This window comes from Pecten maximus, chromosome 16, assembly GCF_902652985.1.
Source record: "Pecten maximus chromosome 16, xPecMax1.1, whole genome shotgun sequence".
NCBI classification, from domain to species: Eukaryota; Metazoa; Mollusca; class Bivalvia; order Pectinida; family Pectinidae; genus Pecten; species Pecten maximus.
The window spans coordinates 30,925,920-30,932,983 of NC_047030.1; positions in this window are offsets into that span (position 1 = coordinate 30,925,920).

Consider the following 7,064-nt stretch of genomic DNA (forward strand, 5'->3'; position numbering starts at 1 on the left):
TCGGCCGCTTAGTTTAAAGTGACATTTTCGCTATTGGACACACCTTAATAATTCAAATTATTATGAAACACGTGTATATTCTGAGCCACACACCAGGAATATTTAACGCGAATACCTTTAAATGCGACAAGTGTTTCGGAAGGGTAAAAGTCTTCTGGAAATCTAGATCAGATCTAGAAAATATCACGTTCTCAAAATGGGAATTTGGGTAGTGACAGCGAAACCTCGAGACATAATACATTTAATGCCTCTCTCTCTCTCTCTCTCTCTCTCTCTCTCTCTCTCTCTCTCTCTCTCTCTCTCTCTCTCTCTTATACACATCACATTATCTACTACTAAAGTAGGTCACGCTTAGTGATACGAATTACTAGTACACATACATACATACACGCGTATACATTGTAATACACATACGCCCACAGTATGGATTTGATAATAAGTATATATACTCGCAGGGGCTTAGAATAGAATTATAGGTCCCTAGTTAGACAAAGGTTTGATATCATTTATACAATTGATAACATTCCATTGTTTAAATATGTAAACAAAACGCCTATCAGGATAATGGAAAATTGATGGCAAATATGCCTGTAGTATTACTAACATTAATGACTATTGCACTCACAATTTGAATTGTATCAATCAATAGTTCAGAAAAAATGGACATTTTTTTATTTATGTATACAAAGGGCAAAGCTATTGCACGGTAAATCATAGTATTGTGTTTGAATGAAAATCTCCATATAAACTACATGGTATCTAACGACCTACATGTATATGATGTTTGCCCGCAAAACTCATTTTGGAATTTTAATCGATCATAGATATGTTAAAGCATACTTGAAAATATCGATAATATATATGACACATACAATGCTACTTTTTGTTATTACCAATGCGTGGTACAATTTTAAAATTCTCCCTTCAACTTTATTATGAGAAAGACACAGGTGAAAATCATATTTAAATTTTGTTTTTATTTTCGTTTTTGTTTTCGTTTTTTTTTTTAATCGTTCCAAGCAAATATTTAAAAAAGAATGCTAAAACATGGAAAGGGAGATTCATTAATCCAATATTTTAAAATTCTGCATCTTTGATTTCTGTTTAAAGAGAACATGTAAACATACGTTGTATGTTTATTCTGAAGAGGCTCCTTTTATCCTTACGTCATAACCCAAGAGACTTGAATAATACGTTTTTCCAAATGTTTATTCTGGCAGACTTTTTTTCCCGTTACAATATAAATGCACAGACTCTAATAATAATGAAAAATAAAAAATACATTATTTTGCAATTATGTCCAGACTAAACCCCGAATTGACTAGATTGTATATGTCCTGCTTATCACAACTTCTGAGGTTATCTATTACTTATGTATTAATGATGATATACCTTAGTTGAAACCTGTCTTTGGGTGTTAACTATAAAACTCATGATTATTATACAACTGTATATATTTCTGTAATAAAACATGTAAAAAATTAAAGTACGAGATAACAGAGAAACATCTACTTTTCATATCTTATCAGAAACCGATATATAAGTATATATGAACTGAAACAATCGACCTACTGCTCAGTAGTTATTTAAGTTAAGTATCTAAATCCTTTTTTTGTAAACCTAGATCCAAGTATCTAATCTCTTATGTTGTTTTTTACACTTCTATTTTACTCGTCGGTCTAACACATCGTATCTAGAATATTTCACGTTACAGGCTAATGAAACTCATGATAAAATGAAAAATAAGCGGATATCATAGCTAGAATAGATAGAATAAACCATGGATTTCTAAAATTTCCTGATAGACAGTTATAGATGTGTAGATTAACCAATTCGCCATAGACTTGCTCAAGTCCCAGTATTTAGTGACTAAAACTAAACGCGTAATCAAACACTGTCGGTATTACGAAACAAATCGGTTTTAACACAAGAATTTAATATCGTATCAATTTATTTAAATTGTTTCAAGACAAGCTCAATTCCCCTTCCCCTTCGAGTTAAACTAAAACTAAGCTAATAATGCATAAAATTAATGAATAAAAAATTAACAATCGAAGTTTGGGAACTTGTGACAAGCGCCTGTGAACGTTTGCATTCTATGGTATATCAAGCGTTACAGATGAGCGTTGTTTCACCAGATGCATTAAGAATTCATCTGACCCTGAATACAGTAATATTTACGTCCAATATTCATAATCTTATGTTACTGAATCTCCTCATTACGCTTTCAGTGTTAAAATACAGAGTGCAATTGTACTGTTACGTCACAATCCTATATATTGACCTTTGACATATGTTTACATTTATTCATTTTTATCTTTTTGTCCTACACATTTTTAGCACACTCTGGTTATGTAGTACATTCAGGAAGGCGAACATTGTTTTAGGTATTTCATGAATGGTAGATACTTCAGTAGCTCCCTACAGAGAAATGTAAACACGGCGAGGCCTTCTCCAGTTTTTCCCCTTCGTTACCATTAGCCTATCGCTGAGGGGGAAAATTTTTAAAAAGGAGACAAAAAAAAAAAAGTCCGGCCAAGAAGACAAAAAATAAACAAAGATCATAACAAATATCTAAAACGTTAACACAGCATTGAAAACTGCAGCAAACAACGCAATGTTACGTGTTTCAAAACATAATTTTACGGGAAAAGTTATAATTTTTTGACATTATAATTATGATAATGGAAATCTTTTTAAAGGGTCAAGTAAGTAATAACGACGGTGTGGTCTTGCCCATGTTAGCACGGTGATTAAAAATCGACTTTCGTTTGTGATATAACTTGGTGACTTCTTAAAGACATGATCGGTTGATCAATTTAAATGGATTACATTTTCACTAGTATTAGTTTGGAATCCGCACGAACTATGACCGATCAACGGCTGGATACATCGGCCTGATACCTATACTTAATACTGACAACGAGCTAACCAGTAAACACCAACTAACTAACCGTCATATCAGTAAACAACAGCTCATTAAACGTCAAATCAGTAAACAACAACTAATTAACGGCAAATCAGTAAACAACAACTAATTAACGGCAAATCAGTAAACAACAACTAATTAACCGTCATATCAGTAAACAAAAGCTCATTAAACGTCAAATCAGTAAACAACAGCTCATTAAATGTCAAATCAGTAAACAACAACTCATTAACGGCAAATCAGTAAACAACAGCTCATTAAATGTCAAATCAGTAAACAAAAGCTCATTAAACGTCAAATCAGTAAACAACAGCTCATTAAACGTCAAATCAGTAAACAACAACTCATTAAACGTCAAATAAGTAAACAACAGCTCATTAAACGTCAAATCAGTAAACAACAACTAATTAACCGTCAAATCAGTAAACAACAGCTCATTAAACTTCAAATCAGTAAACAACAACTAATTAACCGTCAAATAAGTAAACAACAACTCATTAAACGTCAAATCAGTAAACAACAACTAATTAACCGTCAAATCAGTAAACAACAACTCATTAAATGTCAAATCAGTAAACAACAACTCATTAAATGTCAAATAAGTAAACATCAACTCATTAAACGTCAAATAAGTAAACCTCAACTCATTTAACGTCAAATCAGTAAACAACAACTCATTTAACGTCAAATCAGTAAACATTAACTCATTTAACGTCAAATCAGTAAACAACAACTAATTAACCGTCAAATAAGTAAACAACAACTCATTAAACGTCAAATCAGTAAACAACAACTAATTAACCGTCAAATCAGTGAACAACGACTCATTAAACATCAAATCAGTAAACAACATCTCATTATACGTTAAATCAGTAAACAACAACTCATAATACGTTAAATCAGTAAACAACATCTCATTAAACGTCAAATCAGTAAACAACAACTCATTAACGGTAAATCAGTAAACAACAATTCATTAACCGTCAAATCAGTAAACAACAATTCATTAACCGTCAAATCAGTAAACAACAATTCATTAACCGTCAAATCTGTAAACAACAACTCATTAACGGTAAATCAGTAAACAACAACTCATTAAACGTCAAATAAGTAAACATCAACTCATTAAACGTCAAATCAGTAAACATCAACTCATTTAACGTCAAATCAGTAAACAACAACTCATTTAACGTCAAATCAGTAAACAACTCATTAAACGTCAAATCAGTAAAGAACAACACATTAATCGTCAAATCAGTAAACAACAACTAATTAAACGTCAAATCAGTGAAAATACAACTCATTAAACGTCAAATCAGTAAACAACAACTCATTAAACGTCAAATTAGTAAACATCAACTCATTAAACGTCAAATCAGTAAACAACAACTCATTAAACGTCAAATCAGTGAAAATACAACTCATTAAACGGCAAATCAGTAAACAACAACTCATTTAACGGCAAATCAGTAAACAACAACTCATTAAACGGCAAATCAGTGAATAACGACTCATTAACGGTAAATCAGTAAACAACAGCTCATTAAACGTCAAATCAGTAAACAACAGCTCATTAAACGTCAAATCAGTGAACAACTCATTAACGGTAAATCAGTAAAAAACAACTCATTAAACTGCAAATCAGTGAACAACAACTCATTAAAACCTAACTATTTCATCCAATACGACCAATTGCATTATTCTTAAATTGCGTGAAATTCATGTTGATATTCTCCATGAACTCATTTAGTCTTGTCATCCAGGGTAACGACAATCCTCTGAGACTGAATGTCTCCCAGCCGAGTTTGCCACCCAGCAATCCCAGAAGGATTGCTTAAAAAACTGAATCTAAACTGTTAACATTATTTCAGTAAAATATACGAAAAACAAACACAAACTACCATTATACAGGAGTCAAGACATTAGAGAACTCTAGAGTGATACTAGGGAAAAGTAGCTAATTTGTTGAGAAGCCTGACGCACATATCAAGGCATTAGTAATGGATAGAATGCTTATAGACCCGTATGATGAACAGTGGTGCATGATATAGAATATTTAAAATCCAGCCGATAAGGTTGCTTCTTATGAATGTTTGCAACAGTTAAAAGATACATACAATTGACAATTCATCAGCTGTTTGGAAATTTACCTACTTTAATGTTAAAAAGGTTTAAAACTTCAATAATTTCAGCAAAAGTTGTAAGTGAAAGTATATCTCTCAAGGTTGTCTGTGTAGCCGAATAAGACACACGACCAAATATAGCCTAGATGTCATGGATAAGCATACTCATCAAAATGGCGCCCTGTTCTACATGCAATTGACAATACCGTCCCGCTTAATTATTATCTATCCGAGTAATGTATTGCAATAAGGATATATGATAATTTCGTTACAGGATCACACATGGTCAAATCGAGGTGGCCAGAAAGCCCACACTGGTGAATTAGGGAGTGGCAGTGGATTAAGTCTAGGACGATATAGTACGCGAGAAGACAAACATTAAGCCGATAACGACCGAAACACCGACTCACGTTCCCACCCAAGATTTGTCAGCATGACAGGATTTTTTATTTTTCATTTTTTTTCTCAAAATCATTTCATCTAAAATGTAATTCATTCACATTCTCATTTATAGATTGACAATAACATGAATGTCCAGACTTAATTTTTTGAAATGTTTTTCTTTTTTTATCAAAATGTTTTAGCAAAGCTCAAATTTGAAATACAAGGCACGTATTTTAGTTTTTTCTTTCAAAATATTTTAGGCACAAATTAATCTTATTCACATTCTTAATCAAAGATTGGTATTTTGAGAGCCTTATATGTTTTATTGCTGTTTTCTCGGGTTTTTTTTTTCTTCTTCATTTTATTAAAAAAAATAAATTTCGAAATAGAGCAAGAGGATGTGTATTTCACTTTGGAAGTTTACAAAGCTAGCCATTCTTTATACAGTTATCTGCTATCTTCTAAGGAAGTGTTGCCGACTCGTCATGTTTAATCAGGGACGGTTGCTATGTTTTCGATTCTAATTTACAAAACACGAACAGCGTCGCTAATGTAAATGATTTAAACCTTACGACAAAAATATGAGGTAGCTGACTCATGTCAAACGCATTGAAGTATTCTATTAGTGCTACATAACTGTTGGATAATTTTATCAATATGTATGGGGTTAAGGTATGTCATTTTGGTAGCCACTGAAGTTGTTTTTCATTCATATTTTAAGTTATCCTTAAATCTGATGTTATTGTTGTATTTCTGATGGAGTTGGCACCATATTTCATAACAAATAGGATTTTTTTTTTTTTTTGGCGTCTCCTTAGTCGAATTCCTTTATTATTGTCTTTTACCTTTTATTCTACTTCCTTGGCCCTTCCATATATATCTTTTGAAATCATTGCTACTGATGGTACTTTTCAGGTCATTTTGGATTTTTGTTTTATTTCCTTCAACCAAGATAGTTCACTGTTTGTTTGTGTTTTTTGTTTGTTTGTTTGTTTGTTTGTGTTTTTTTCCCCATTAATCTGTACTGTTGTTTATGTTATTGAAATGTCCTATCTTAATTAATAAATGAAATATACAGCAGAATTTTTCACTGTTTTCATTGATGAAAGGGGTTTTAACTAATCTTTGAGACCTGAATGTGTTATCTTTACAACAATATCACCATTATGTACTGACTAATGCTTTGTTGACTGGGTGGAATTATTTAGGTTTTATCATCATATCTAGGCCATTAAGAATTTAGAACTCGGCCAAATTAAGGACCGAGTTATGGTGCTATGTCACATTGGCAGTGATGCACAAGTTTTATTTCAGGCGCATCACTTCCAATGTTCAGCGTCAAGAAGGCAACGCCATGTACGTCTTTAATGACGGGAACATCACGACCAGGAGACAGGACCACACGCCTTTCCGCGCACGGGAAAAACACTCAACTGAAAGTACCAAAAGGGTTATTGCCTTGTGAGACTTATAGGAAGAAAGCGAGAGGAATAAGGAGCTAATAACGAAGGAAAGACATAAAGATACGAACTTTAGTTGTATATTACGTATCATGTGATTGGTATATTCTTACTATCAGTCCTACAGGAATCTAACAATGATTTATTGGAATGAGTTATATCGGATTT